Consider the following 15,003-nt stretch of genomic DNA (forward strand, 5'->3'; position numbering starts at 1 on the left):
AGTGAGAATTGCAGGATATCCACTGAAATTAATCCTGGCGCTCTTTGGGCTCTAAATGAGAATTAGGGGACTTTCTCTAAAATCGATACTGGGGCTTTAGGGGCTTCAATCAAGAATTTGAGAATTCTTTCTGATATCGATCCTGGAGCTCCTGGGGCTCAGAGATAAGAATTTATAATTCTCTCTGATATTGATCCTTAGAATCTAGGGGCTCCAAGTGAGAATTTGAGGATTCTCTCTGATATGGATCCGGGAGCTCCTACGGCTCCAAGTAATAATTAGTGGGTTCTTTCTGCTATCGATCCTTAGGCTCTTGGGGCTCCAGGAGAGATTTTGAGGATTCTCTCCGAAATCGATCATCGGGCTATTGGGGCTCCATATGATAAATTGAGGATTCTCTCTGACATGGATCCTGAGGATCCTGGGGGTCCAAGTTAGAATTTAAGGATTCTCTCTGACATGGATCCTGAGGCTCCTATGGGTCCAAGTTAGAATTTGAGGATTCCCTCTGATATTGATCCTGGTGTTCCTGGGGCTCCAAGTGAAAATTTGAGGATTCTTTCTGCTATCAATCCTGGGGGTCCTGGGGCTGCAGGTGAGAACTTGAGGATTTTCTCCGAAATTTGGGGCTCTTAGGGTTCGAAGTGAGAATTTGACGATTCTCTCTGATATCGATCCTGGTGCTCCTGGGGCTCCAAGAGAGAATTTGAAGATTCTCTCTACTATCGATCCTTGGGTTCTTGGGGCTTCTAGAGAAAATTTGAGAATACTCTCCGAAATTGATCCTACGGCTTTTCGAGCTCAAAACGAGAATTTGGGGATTGTCTCTGCTATCAATTCTAGGGTTCCAGGGATCCAAACGTGATTTTAAGTTATTCTTTGATATTGATCCTAGGGCTCCTGGGGCCGCAAGTGAGAATTCGAGAATTCTATCTGATATCAATCATGGGTCTCATGGGGCTCTAAGTGAGGATTTTAAGTTTCTCTCTAATATCGTTCTTTGGGCTTTCTGGGGCTCCAAGTGAGAATTCTAGGACTCTCTCTGAAATTGATCTTACGGCTCTTTGGGCTCAAAACGAGATTTTGAGGATTCTCTCTGCTATCAATTCTAGGGTTCCTGGAATCCAAGCGTGATTTTAAGTTTCTCTTTGAAATTGATCCTGGGGCTCCTGGGGCTGCAAGTGAGAATTTGAGGATTCCATCTGATATCGATCATGGGTCTCATGGAGCTCTAAGTGAGGATTTTAAGTTTCTCTCTGATATCGTTCTTTGGGCTTTTTGGGGCTCTAAGTGAGAATTTTAGGACTCTCTCTGAAAATAATCCTGGGGTTCTTGGGGCTCCAAGTGAGAATTTAAGGATTTTCTCTGATATCGATCATGGGTCTCATGGGGCTCTAAGTGAGGATTTTAAGTTTTTCTCTGATATCGTTCTTTGGGCTTTTTGGGGCTTCAAGTGAGAATTTTAGGACTCTCTCTGAAATTAATCCTGCGGCTCTTGGGGCTCCAAATAACAATTTGAGGATTCTCTCCGTAATCAATCCTGGGGCTCAAAGGGCTCCTAGTGAAAAATTGAGGATTCTCTCTGCTATCGATCCCTCTACTACTGGGGCTCCAAGTGAGGATGTTAAGTTTCTCTGTGATATCGATCCCCGGGCTCCTGGGCCTCCATATAAGAATTTAAGGATTCTCTTTAATATCGGTCCTTGGGCTCCTGTGAAAATTTGGAGATTCATTCTCATATCGATCCCAGGGCTTTTGGGGCTATAATTTCTAATTAAAGGATTCTCTCTGATATCAATCATGGGGCTCCTGAGGATTAAGGTATGGATTTTAGGTTTCTCTCTGATATCGATCTTTGGTCTCATGGGGCTCTAAGTGAGGATTTTAAGTTTCTCTCTGATATCGTTCTTTTGGCTTTTTGGGGCTCCAAGTGAGAATTTTTGGACTCTCTCTGAAATTAATCCTTGGGCTCTTGGGGCTTCAAGTGAGAATATGAGGGTTCTCTCTGATAACGATCATGGGTCTCTTGGGGCTCCAAGTGAGGATTTTAAGTTTCTCTCTGATATCGTTCTTTGGGCTTTTTGGGGCTCCGAGTGAGAATTTGAGGACTCTCTCTGAAATTAATCGTGCGGCTCTTGGGGCTCCAAATAACAATTTGAGGATTCTCTCCGAAATCAATCCTGGGGCTCTAAGGGCTCCGAGTGAAAAATTGAGGATTCTCTCTGCTATCGATCCCTGTACTACTGGGGCTCCAAGTGAGGATGTTAAGTGTCTCTCTGATATCGATCCCCGGGCTCCTGGGGTTCCATATAAGAATTTGAGGATTCTCTTTAATAGCAGTCCTGGGGCTCCAGTGAAAATTTGGAGATTCATTCTCATATCGATCCCAGGGCTTTTGGGTCTATAATTTCTAATTAAAGGATTCTCTCTGATATCAATCATGGGGCTTCTGAGGATTAAGGTGAGGATTTTAGGTTTTTCTCTGATATCGATCTTGGGTCTCATGGGGCTCTAAGTGAGGATTTTAAGATTCTCTCTGATATCGTTCTTTGGGCTTTTTGGGGCTCCAAGTGAGAATTTTAGGACTCTCTCTGAAATTAATCCTGGGGCTCTTGGGGCTCCAGGTGAGAATTTGAGGACTCTCTCTGAAATTAATCGTGCGGCTCTTGGGGCTCCAAATAACAATCTGATGATTCTCTCCGAAATCAATCCTGAGGCTCTAAGGGCTCTGAGTGAAAAATTGAGGATTCTCTCTGCTATCGATCCTTGTACTACTGGGGCTCCAAGTGAGGATGTTAATTTTCTTTCTGATATGGATCCCCGGGCTCCTGGGGCTCCATATAAGAATTTAAGGATTCTCTCTTATATCAATCCTGGAGCTCCTGGGGCTTCAAGTGAAAATTAAAAGTTTCTCTCCAAAATTGACCCTGGGGCTCTGGGAGCTGGAAGTGAGAACTTGAGGATGCTCTCTGAAATCGATCCGGTGGCTCCTGGGGCTCCAAGTGAGAATTTGAGGATAATCTCTGAAATTGATCCTGGGGCTCTTAGAGCTCCAAATGATAAAAAGGGGATTCTCTTATAAATTGATCTTGGGGGTCTTGGGGCTCCAAGTGAGAATTTGAAGATTCTCTCCAAAATTAACCCTGGGGCTCTTTGGGATCCATGTGAAAATTTAAGGATTATTTCTAAAATTGATACTGCGGCTCTTGGGGTCCAAGTGAGAATTTGAGGATTCTTCCGGCTATCAATCTTGGGTCTCCTTAGCCTCCAAATGAGAATTTGAGGATTCTTTCTACTATCAATCCTAGGGCTCCTGGGGCTCCAAATGGGAATTTGAGGATTCTTTTTGCTATCGGTCCGGGGCTCCAAGCGAAAATTTAAGGATTCTCTCCAAAATCAATCGTGAGGTTCATGACGCTCCCAGTGAGAATTCGAGGATTCTCTGTGATATTGATCCTGGGGCTCTTAGGACTCAAAGTGAGAATTTGAGGATTCTCTTCAAAATCGATCCTGGGGCTCTTGGATCTCCAAGGGAGAATTTGAGGATTCTCTCTGATGTCAATCTTTGGGCTCCTGGGGCTCCAAATGAGGATTTTAAGTTTCTCTCTGATATCTATCCTGGGTCTCCTGGGGATCCAAGTGAAAATTTGAGGATTCTCTCTGCTATGGATCTTGGGGCTTCTGTGGCTCCAAGTAAGGATTTTAAGTTTTTCTTTGATATCGATTCTGTGGCTATTGGGACTCCAAGTGAGAATTTGAGGACTCTATCCAAAATAGATCCAAGTGCTCTTGGGGTTCCAAGTGAGAATTTGAGGATTTTCTCTGGTATCGATCCTTGGGCTCCTGATGCTCCAAGTGAAAATTTTAGGATTTTTTCTCCAATCGATCCTTGGGTTCCCGGGGCTCCAAGTGAGAATTTGAGGATTCTCTCCGAAATCAATCAGGGGGATCCAGGGGTCCCAAATGAGAATTTGAGGATTTTCTCTGATATCGATCCTGGGGCTCCTGGGGCCCCAGGTGAGAGTTCCAGGATTCTTTCTGCTATCGATCCGTGGACTCTAGGGGCCCCAGGTGAGCATTTGAGGATTTTCTACGAAATCAATCCTGGGACTCTTTGGGCTCCAAGTGAGAATTTGAGGATTCTGTGCGAAATCAATCCTAGTTCTCTTGGTGCTCCAAGTGAGAATTTGATGATTTTCTCCAAAATCGATCTTGGTTCTCTTATAGCTCCAAGTGAGAATTGTAGGATATCCACCGAAATTAATTCTGGGGCTCTTTGGGCTCTAAATGAGAATGAGAGGACTTTCTCTAAAATCGATACTGGGGCTTTAGGGGGTTCAATCAAGAATTTGAGAATTCTTTCTGATATCGGTCCTGGAGCTCCTGGGGCTCAGAGATAAGAATTTATAATTCTCTCCGATATTGATTCTTAGGCTCCAGGGGCTCCAAGTGAGAATTTGAGGATTCTCTCTGATATGGATCCGGGAGCTCCTACGGCTCCAAGTAATAATTAGTGGGTGCTTTCTGCTATCGATCCTTAGGCTCTTGGGGCTCCAGGAGAGAATTTGAGGATTCTCTCCGAAATCGATCCTCGGGCTATTGGGGCTCCAAATGATAAATTGAGCATTCTCTCTGACATGGATCCTGAGGCTCCTATGGGTCCAAGTTAGAATTTGAGGATTCCCTCTGATATTGATCCTGGTGTTCCTGGGACTCCAAGTGAAAATTTGAGGATTCTTTCTGCTATCAATCCTGGGGGTCCTGGGGCTGCATGTGAGAACTTGAGGATTTTCTCCGAAATTTGGGGCTCTTAGGGTTCGAAGTGAGAATTTGACGATTCTCTCTGATATCGATCCTGGTGCTCCTGGGGCTCCAAGAGAGAATTTGAAGATTCTCTCTACTATCGATCCTTGGGTTCTTGGGGCTCCAAGTGAAAATTTTAGGATACTCTCCGAAATTGATCCTATGGCTTTTCGGGTTCAAAATGAGAATTTGGGGATTCTCTCTGCTATCAATTCTAGGGTTCCTAGGATCCAAACATGATTTTAAGTTATTCTTTGATATTGATCATAGGGCTCCTTGGGCCGCAAGTGAGAATTTGAGGATTCTATCGGATATCAATCATGGGTCTCATGGGGCTCTAAGTGAGGATTTTAAGTTTCTCTCTAATATCGTTCTTTGGCGTTTTTTGGAGCTCCAAGTGATAATTTTAGGACTCTCTCTGAAATTAATCCTGGTGCTCTTGGGGCTCCAAGTGTGAATTTGAGAATTCTCTCTGATATCGATCATGGGTCTCATGGGGCTCTAAGTGAGGATTTCAAGTTTCTCTCTGATATATTTCTTTGGGCTTTTTAGGACTCAAGTGAGAATTTTAGGACTCTCTCTGAAATTAATCTTACGGCTCTTCGGGCTCAAAACAAGAATTTTAGGATTCTCTCTGCTATCAATTCTAAGGTTCCTAGGATCCAAGCGTGATTTTAAGTTTCTCTTTGATATTGATCCTGGGGCTCCTGTTGCTACAAGTGAGAATTTGAGGATTCCATCTGATATCGATCATGGGTCTCATGGGGCTCTATGTGAAGATTTCAAGTTTCTCTCTGATATCGTTCTTTGGGCTTTTTGGGGCTCCAAGTGAGAATTTTAGGACTCTCTCTGAAAATAGTCCTGGGGTTCTTGGGGCTCCAAATAACAATTTGAGGATTCTCTCCGAAATCAATCCTGGGGCTCTAAGGGCTCCGAGTGAAAAATTGAGGATTCTCTCTGCTATCGATCCCTGTACTACTGGGGCTCCAAGTGAGGATGTTAAGTTTCTCTCTGATATCGATCCCCGGGCTCCTGGGGCTCCATATAAGAATTTGAGGATTCTCTTTAATAGCAGTCCTGGGGCTTCTGTGAAAATTTGGAGATTCATTCTCATATCGATCCCAGGGCTTTTGGGGCTATAATTTCTAATTAAAGGATTCTCTCTGATATCAATCATGGGGCTTCTGAGGATTAAGGTGAGGATTTTAGGTTTCTCTCTGATATCGATCTTGGGTCTCATGGGGCTCAAAGTGAGGATTTTAAGATTCTCTCTGATATCGTTCTTTGGGCTTTTTGGGGCTCCAAGTGAGAATTTTTGGACTCTCTCTTAAATTAATCCTGGGGCTCTTGGGGCTCCAAGTGAGAATTTGAGGACTCTCTCTGAAATTAATTGTGCGGCTCTTGGGGCTCCAAATAACAATCTGATGATTCTCTCCGAAATCAATCCTGAGGCTCTAAGGGCTCTGAGTGAAAAATTGAGGATTCTCTCTGCTATCGATCCTTGTACTACTGGGGCTCCAAGTGAGGATGTTAATTTTCTTTCTGATATGTATCCCCGGGCTCCTGGGGCTCCATATAAGAATTTAAGGATTCTCTCTTATATCAATCCTGGAGCTCTTAGGGCTTCAAGTGAAAATTAGAAGTTTCTCTCCAAAGTCGACCCTGGGGCTCTGGGAGCTGGAAGTGAGAACTTGAGGATGCTCTCTGAAATCGATCCGGTGGCTCCTGGGGCTCCAAGTGAGAATTTGAGGATAATCTCTGAAATTGATCCTGGGGCTCTTAGAGCTCCAAGTGATAAAAAGGGGATTTTCTTATAAATTGATCTTGGGGGTCTTGGGGCTCCAAGTGAGAAGTTGAGGATTCTCTCCAAAATTAACCCTGGGGCTCTTTGGGCTCCATGTGAAAATTTAAGGATTATTTCTAAAATTGATACTGCGGCTCTTGGGGTCCAAGTGAGAATTTGAGGATTCTTCCGGCTATCAATCTTGGGTCTCCTTAGCCTCCAAATGAAAATTGGAGGATTCTTTCTGCTATCAATCCTAGGGCTCCTGGGGCTCCAAATGGGAATTTGAGGATTCTTTTTGCTATCGGTCCGGGGCTCCAAGCGAAAATTTAAGGATTCTCTCCAAAATCAATCGTGAGGTTCATGAGGCTCCCAGTGAGAATTCGAGGATTCTCTGTGATATTGATCCCGGGGCTCTTAGGACTCAAAGTGAGAATTTGAGGATTCTCTCTGCTAGCGATCCTCTGGCTGTTGGGACTCCGAAGTGAGAATTTGAGGATTCTCTTCAAAATCGATCCTGAGGCTCTTGGATCTTCAAGGGAGAATTTGAGGATTCTCTCTGATGTCAATCCTTGGGCTCCCTGGGCTCCAAATGAGGATTTTAAGTTTCTCTCTGATATCTATCCTGGGTCTCCTGGGGATCCAAGTGAAAATTTGAGGATTCTCTCTGCTATGGATCTTGGGGCTCCTATGGCTCCAAGTAAGGATTTTAAGTTTTTCTTTGATATCGATTCTGTGGCTATTGGGACTCCAAGTGAGAATTTGAGGACTCTATCCAAAAAAGATCCAAGTGCTCTTGGGGTTCCAAGTGAGAATTTGAGGATTTTCTCTGATATTGATCCTTGGGCTCTTGGTGCTCCAAGTGAAAATTTTAGGATTTTTTCTCCAATCGATCCTTGGGTTCCCGGGGCTCCAAGTAAGAATTTGAGGATTCTCTCCGAAATCAATCAGTGGGATCTAGGGGTCCCAAATGAGAATTCGAGGATTTTCTCTGATATCGATCCTGGGGCTCCTGGGGCCCCAGGTGAGAGTTCCAGGATTCTTTCTGCTATCGATCCGTGGACTCTAGGGGCCCCAGGTGAGCATTTGAGGATTTTCTACGAAATCAATCCTGGGACTCTTTGGGCTCCAAGTGAGAATTTGAGGATTCTGTCCGAAATCAATCCTAGTTCTCTTGGTGCTCCAAGTGATAATTTGATGATTTTCTCCGAAATCGATCCTGGTTCTCTTATAGCTCCAAGTGAGAACTGTAGGATATCCACCGAAATTAATCCTCGGGCTCTTTGGGCTCTAAATGAGAATGAGGGGACTTTCTCTAAAATCGATACTGGGGCTTTAGGGGGTTCAATCAAGAATTTGAGAATTCTTTCTGATATCGATCCTGGAGCTCCTGGGGCTCAGAGATAAGAATTTATAATTCTCTCCGATATTGATCCTTAGGCTCCAGGGGCTCCAAGTGAGAATTTGAGGATTCTCTCTGATATGGATCCGGGAGCTCCTACGGCTCCAAGTAATAATTAGTGGGTTCTTTCTGTATCGATCCTTAGGCTCTTGGGGCTCCAGGAGAGAATTTGAGGATTCTCTCCGAAATCGATCCTCGGGCTATTGGGGCTCACAATGATAAATTGAGGATTCTCTCTGACATGGATCCTGAGGCTCCTATGGGTCCAAGTTAGAATTTGAGGATTCCCTCTGATGTTGATCCTGGTGTTCCTGGGGCTCCAAGTGAAAATTTGAGGATTCTTTCTGCTATCAATCCTGGGGGTCCTGGGGCTGCATGTGAGAACTTGAGGATTTTCTCCGAAATTTGGGGCTCTTAGGGTTCGAAGTGAGAATTTGACGATTCTCTCTGATATCGATCCTGGTGCTCCTGGGGCTTCAAGAGAGAATTTGAAGATTCTCTCTATTATCGATCCTTAGGTTCTTGGGGCTCCAAGTGAAAATTTTAGGATACTCTCCGAAATTGATCCTACGGCTTTTCGGGCTCAAAACGAGAATTTGGGGATTCTCTCTGCTATCAATTCTAGGGTTCCTAGGATCCAAACGTGATTTTAAGTTATTCTTTGATATTGATCATAGGGCTCCTGGGGCCGCAAGTGAGAATTTGAGGATTCTATCTGATATCAATCATGGGTCTCATGGGGCTCTAAGTGAGGATTTTAAGTTTCTCTCTAATATCGTTCTTTGGCCTTTTTGGAGCTCCAAGTGATAATTTTAGGACTCTCTCTGAAATTAATCCTGGGGCTCTTGGGGCTCCAAGTGTGAATTTGAGAATTCTCTCTGATATCGATCATGGGTCTCATGGGGTTCTAAGTGAGGATTTCAAGTTTCTCTCTGATATATTTCTTTGGGCTTTTTAGGGCTCAAGTGAGAATTTTAGGACTCTCTCTGAAATTAATCTTACGGCTCTTCGGGCTCAAAACGAGAATTTGAGGATTCTCTCTGCTATCAATTCTAAGGTTCCTGGAATCCAAACATGATTTTAAGTTTCTCTTTGAAATTGATCCTGGGGCTCCTGGGGGTGCAAGTGAGAATTTGAGGATTCCATCTGATATCGATCATGGGTCTCATGGGGCTCTAAGTGAAGGTTTCAAGTTTCTCTCTGATATCGTTCTTTGGGCTTTTTGGGGCTTCAAGTGAGAATTTTAGGACTCTCTCTGAAAATAATCCTGGGGTTCTTGGGGCTCCAAGTGAGAATTTGAGGATTTTCTCTGATATCAATCATGGGTCTCATGGGGCTCTAAGTGAGGATTTTAAGTTTCTCTCTGATATCGTTCTTTGGGCTTTTTGGGGCTCCAAGTGAGAATTTTAGGACTCTCTCTGAAATTAATCCTGCGGCTCTTGGGGCTCCAAGTAACAATTTGAGGATTCTCTCCGAAATCAATCCTGGGGTTCTAAGGGCTCCGAGTGAAAAATTGAGGATTCTCTCTGCTATCGATCCCTGTACTACTGGGGCTCCAAGTGAGGATGTTAAGTTTTTCTCTGATATCGATCCCCGGGCTCCTGGGCCTCCATATAAGAATTTAAGGATTCTCTTTTATATCGGTCCTGGGGCTCCTGTGAAAATTTGGAGATTCATTCTCATATTGATCCCATCGCTTTTGGGGCTATAATTTCTAATTAAAGGATTCTCTCTGATATCAATCATGGGGCTCCTGAGGATTAAGGTGAGGATTTTAGGTTTCTCTCTGATATCGATCTTGGGTCTCATGGGGCTCTAAGTGAGGATTTTAAGTTTCTCTCTGATATCGTTCTTTGGGCTTTTTGGGGCTCCAAGTAAGAATTTTTGGACTCTCTCTTAAATTAATCCTTGGGCTCTTGGGGCTCCAAGTGAGAATTTGAGGATTCTCTCTGATAATGATCATGGGTCTCATGGGGCTCTAAGTGAGGATTTTAAATTTCTCTCTGATATCGTTCTTTGGGCTTTTTGGGGCTCCAAGTGAGAATTTGAGGACTCTCTCTGAAATTAATCGTGCGGCTCTTTGGGGCTCCAAATAACAATTTGAGGATTCTCTCTGAAATCAATCCTGAGGCTCTAAGGGCTTCGAGTGATAAATTGAGGATTCTCTCTGCTATCGATCCCTGTACTACTGGGGCTCCAAGTGAGGATGTTAATTTTCTCTCTGATATGGATCCCCGTGCTCCTGGGGCTCCATATAAGAATTTAAGGATTCTCTCTTATATCAATCCTGGAGCTCCTGGGGCTTCAAGTGAAAATTAAAAGTTTCTCTCCAAAATCGATCCCGGGGCTCTGGGAGCTGGAAGTGAGAACTTGAGGATGCTCTCTGAAATCGATCCGGTGGCTCCTGGGGCTCCAAGTGAGAATTTGAGGATAATCTCTGAAATTGATCCTGGGGCTCTTAGAGCTCGAAGTGATAAAAAGGGGATTCTCTTATAAATTGATCTTGGGGGTCTTGGGGCTCCAAGTGAGAAGTTGAGGATTCTCTCCAAAATTAACCCTGGGGCTCTTTGGGCTCCATGTGAAAATTTAAGGATTATTTCTAAAATTGATACTGCGGCTCTTGGGGTCCAAGTGAGAATTTGAGGATTCTTTCTGCTATCGATCCTGGGGCTCATGGGGCTCCAAATGGGAATTTGAGGATTCTTTTTGCTATCGATCCAGGGCTCCAAGTGAGAATTTAAGTATTCTCTCCAAAATCAATCGTGAGGTTCATGAGGCTCCCAGTGAGAATTCGAGGATTCTCTGTGATATTGATCCTGGGGCTCCTGGGACTCAAAGTGAGAATTTGAGGATTCTCTCTGCTAGCGATCCTCTGGCTGTTGGGACTCCGAAGTGAGAATTTGAGGATTCTCTTCAAAATCGATCCTGGGGCTCTTGGATCTCCAAGGGAGAATTTGAGGATTCTCTCTGATGTCATTCCTTGGGCTCATGGGGCTCCAAATGAGGATTTTAACTTTTCTCTCTGATATCTATCCTGGGTCTCACGGGGCTCCAAGTGAGAATTTGAGGATTCTCTCCGAAATCCATCAGGGGGATCCAGGGGTCCCAAATGAGAATTTGAGGATTTTCTCTGATATCGATCCTGGGGCTCCTGGTGTCCCAGGTGAGAGTTCCAGGATTCTTTCTGCTATCGATCCTGGGACTCTAGGGGCCCCAGGTGAGCATTTGAGGATTTTCTGCGGAATCAATCCTGGGACTCTTTGGGCTCCAAGTGAGAATTTGAGGATTCTGTCCGAAATCAATCCTAGTTCGCTTGGTGCTCGAATTGAGAATTTGATGATTCTCTCCAAAATCGATCCTGGTTCTCTTATAGCTCCAAGTGAGAATTGTAGGATATCCACCGAAATTAATCCTGGGGCTCTTTGGGCTCTAAATGAGAATTAGGCGACTTTCTCTAAAATCGATACTGGAGCTTTAGGGGCTTTGATCAAGAATTTGAGAATTCTTTCTGATATCGATCCTGGAGCTCCTGGGGCTCAGAGATAAGAATTTATAATTCTCTCCGATATTGATCCTTAGGCTCTAGGGGCTCCAAGTGAGAATTTGAGGATTCTCTCTGATATGGATCCGGGAGCTCCTACGGCTCCAAGTAATAATTAGTGGGTTCTTTCTGCTATCGATCCTTAGGCTCTTAGGGTTCCAAGAGAGAATTTGAGGATTCTCTCTGCTATCAATTCTAGGGTTCCTGGGATCCAAGCGTGATTTTAAGTTTCTCTTTTATATTGATCCTGGGGCTCCTGGGGCTGCAAGTGAGAATTTGAGGATTCCATCTGATATCAATCATGGGTTTCATGGGGCTCTAAGTGAGGATTTTAAGTTTCTCTCCGATATCGTTCTTTGGGCTTTTTGGGGCTCCAAGTGAGAATTTAAGGACTCTCTCTGAAAATAATCCTGGGGCTCTTGGGGCTCCAAGTGAGAATTTGAGGATTTTCTCTGATATCGATCATGGGTTTTATGGGGCTCTAAGTGAGGATTTTAAGTTTCTCTCTGATATCGTTCTTTGGGCTTTTTGGGGCTCCAAGTGAGAATTTTAGGACTCTCTCTGAAATTAATCGTGCGGCTCTTGGGGCTCACAATAACAATTTCAGGATTCTCTCCAAAATCAATCCTCGGGCTCTAAGGGCTCCGAGTGAAAAATTGAGGATTCTCTCTGCTATCGATCCCAGTACTACTGGGGCTCCAAGTGAGGATGTTAATTTTCTCTCTGATATGGATCCCCGGGCTTCTGGGGCTCCATATAAGAATTTAAGGATTCTCTTTAATATCGGTCATGGGGCTCCTGTGAAAATTTTGAGATTCTTTCTCATATCGATCCCAGGGCTTTTGGGGCTATAATTTCTAATTAAAGGATTCTCTCTGATATCAATCATGGGTTTCTTGAGGATTAAGGTGAAGATTTTAGGTTTCTCTCTGATATCGATCATGGGGTTCCTGAGGCTCCAAAGGAGAATTTGAGGATTTTCTCTGATATATATCCCTGGGTTCCCTAACATTAAATTGAGGATTCTAAGTTTCTCCCTGATATCGATCATGGGGTTCCTGGGGCTCCAAGTGAGAACTGGAGGATTCTCTCTGATATTGATCATGGCGTTCCTAAGGCTCCTTGTGAGGATTTTAGGTTGTTCTTTGATATCGATCCTGGGGCTCCTTAGACTCCAATTGAAGATTTTAGTTTTTTTCTGATATCGATCCTGGGGATCCAAGGGAGAATTTGAGGATTCTCTATAATATGAATCGTAGGGCTCCGAATGATTCCACAAGAAAATGAGGCCAACGAAACATGGAAAGTTGAAATTAACTTAATAAAGTCAGGCTTCATTTAGCTGTTGAAATACGGCTGATTTTGGCTCTTATTTGGATGGACTCTGGATCAAGAATAGGAATGGGAGTTTGCTTGGTTAGTTATGAATTGGTTCACGAAAAGTTTTTATTATTATTATTATTATTATTATTATTATTGTTATTATTATTATTATTATTATTATTATTATTATTATTATTAATATTATTATTATTATTATTATTATTATTATTATTATAATTATTATTATTATTATTATTATTATTATTACTTCTACCTAGTAAAATTCATAGTTATAGCTCAAATTCCCCAATCTCTCTCTCTCTCTCTCTCTCTCTCTCTCTCTCTCTCTCTCTCTCTCTCTCTCTCTCTGTCCAACCAAGGTATTTTTGTTCACATGAATTAATATGAAATTAATTGTTTCAATTATAAAGATTACTGAGATCAAAGCCGCAGTTGATGATGCAATAAAAAAGAAAAAGTCAGCAAGTAAGTGGAGGAAATTTTTACGTAAAATTTGATTCAAAAGCAAAAGCGGACCACAGAAATTTGAGATGGAACTACAGGGGGAAAAAAAAAAATAACATTACGTTAATTTAACCTTTTTTTATGAAGGGAAATCAATTGCTAGCTTATCCAATTACTTGTTTTTTAAAGAGAGATTTGATTATGTAAAATTTCATGCAACAAACAATTGCTTAAGAACATTTAATATGTATGGTATTTTTCTAACTTGTAGAAAAAATGCAATTTGCATTATTCGTTTATAAAAAGTTCCTAATGAGGATTTAGGTTTCTCTCTGATATCCATCATGGGGCTCCTGAGGCTCCAAGTGAATATTCTGTTTCCCTCCAATATACATCATGGGGCTCCTGAGGCTCCAAGTGAATATTTTGTTTTACTCCAATATCCATCATGGGGCTCCCGAGGCTCCAAGTGAGTATTTTGTCTCGTTCCAATATCCATTACGGGGCTCCTGAGGTTCCAAGTGAGCATTTTAGGTTTCTCTCTGATATCGATCATGGGCTTCCTGAGGCTCCAAGTGAGGATTTTTGGTTTCTCTCATATATTAATCATACGACTCCTGAGGCTCCGAGTGAGGATTTTTGGTTCCTCTCTGATATCTATCATGGGGTTCCTGAGGCTCCAATTGAGGATTTTATTTTTCTCTCTGCTATCGATCCTGGGGCTCTTGACACTTCAAGTAAGGATTCTATTTTTTCTCTGCAATCGATCTTGGGGCTCTTGGGGCTCCAAGTGAGAATGGGAAAATTCTCTCCGATATTAATCCTGGTGCTCGTGGGGCGCAAGAGAGAATTTCAGGATTCTCTCTGATATCAATCATGTGGTTCCTGGGGTTACAAGTGAAAATTTGAGGATTCTCTGATAAGAATCCAAGCATTCCGAATGATTCCACGAGACACTTAGACTAACGAAAAATGGAATGTTGGCATTAACCTAAAAAAGTTAGGCCATATTAGGCTGTCGAAATCCGGCTGAATTTGGCTCTCATTTGGATAGACTCCGGATTAGGACTGGGAATTGGAATTTGCTCCGTTAGTAAGGAATTGGTTCATGAAAAGTTTATATTATTATTATTATTATTATTATTATTATTATTATTGTTATTATTATTATTATTATTATTATCATTATATTATTATTATTATTATTATTATCTAAACTTAATAAAATTAAAGGCTTTAGCTCAAATTCACCCATTTCTATACCAACCCCCGCCATCTCTCTCTCTCTCTCTCTCTCTCTCTCTCTCTCTCTCTCTCTCTCTCTCTCTCTCTCTCTCTCTTACCAAGCTACGTAAGCAATATCCAGATGAATTGGAATTGAACTAGTGTTATCAAGGAAATTATTACTGAGATCAACGACTCAGTTGAGGATGAAATTGAAAAAAAAAAAAGATATCAATAGTTAATTGGGGGGAATTCTTCTACTCAACAGCAAATAACTAAAATTAGATTCCAAGGCAAAGCGGAACACAATAAATGAGATGGAACTCTCATGTTGAACTAAAAATAGCATTATGTCATTTTATCTATTTTTGGGGAGAAGAGAATTGCAATTGCTTGCTTATCCGATAGTTTTTTTAAAAGATAGATTAGTTCATGGATAAATGCAACAAATCTCTCATCGCC

The sequence above is a fragment of the Palaemon carinicauda genome, chromosome 34 (genome assembly GCF_036898095.1).
Source record: "Palaemon carinicauda isolate YSFRI2023 chromosome 34, ASM3689809v2, whole genome shotgun sequence".
Lineage (NCBI taxonomy): Eukaryota > Metazoa > Arthropoda > Malacostraca > Decapoda > Palaemonidae > Palaemon > Palaemon carinicauda.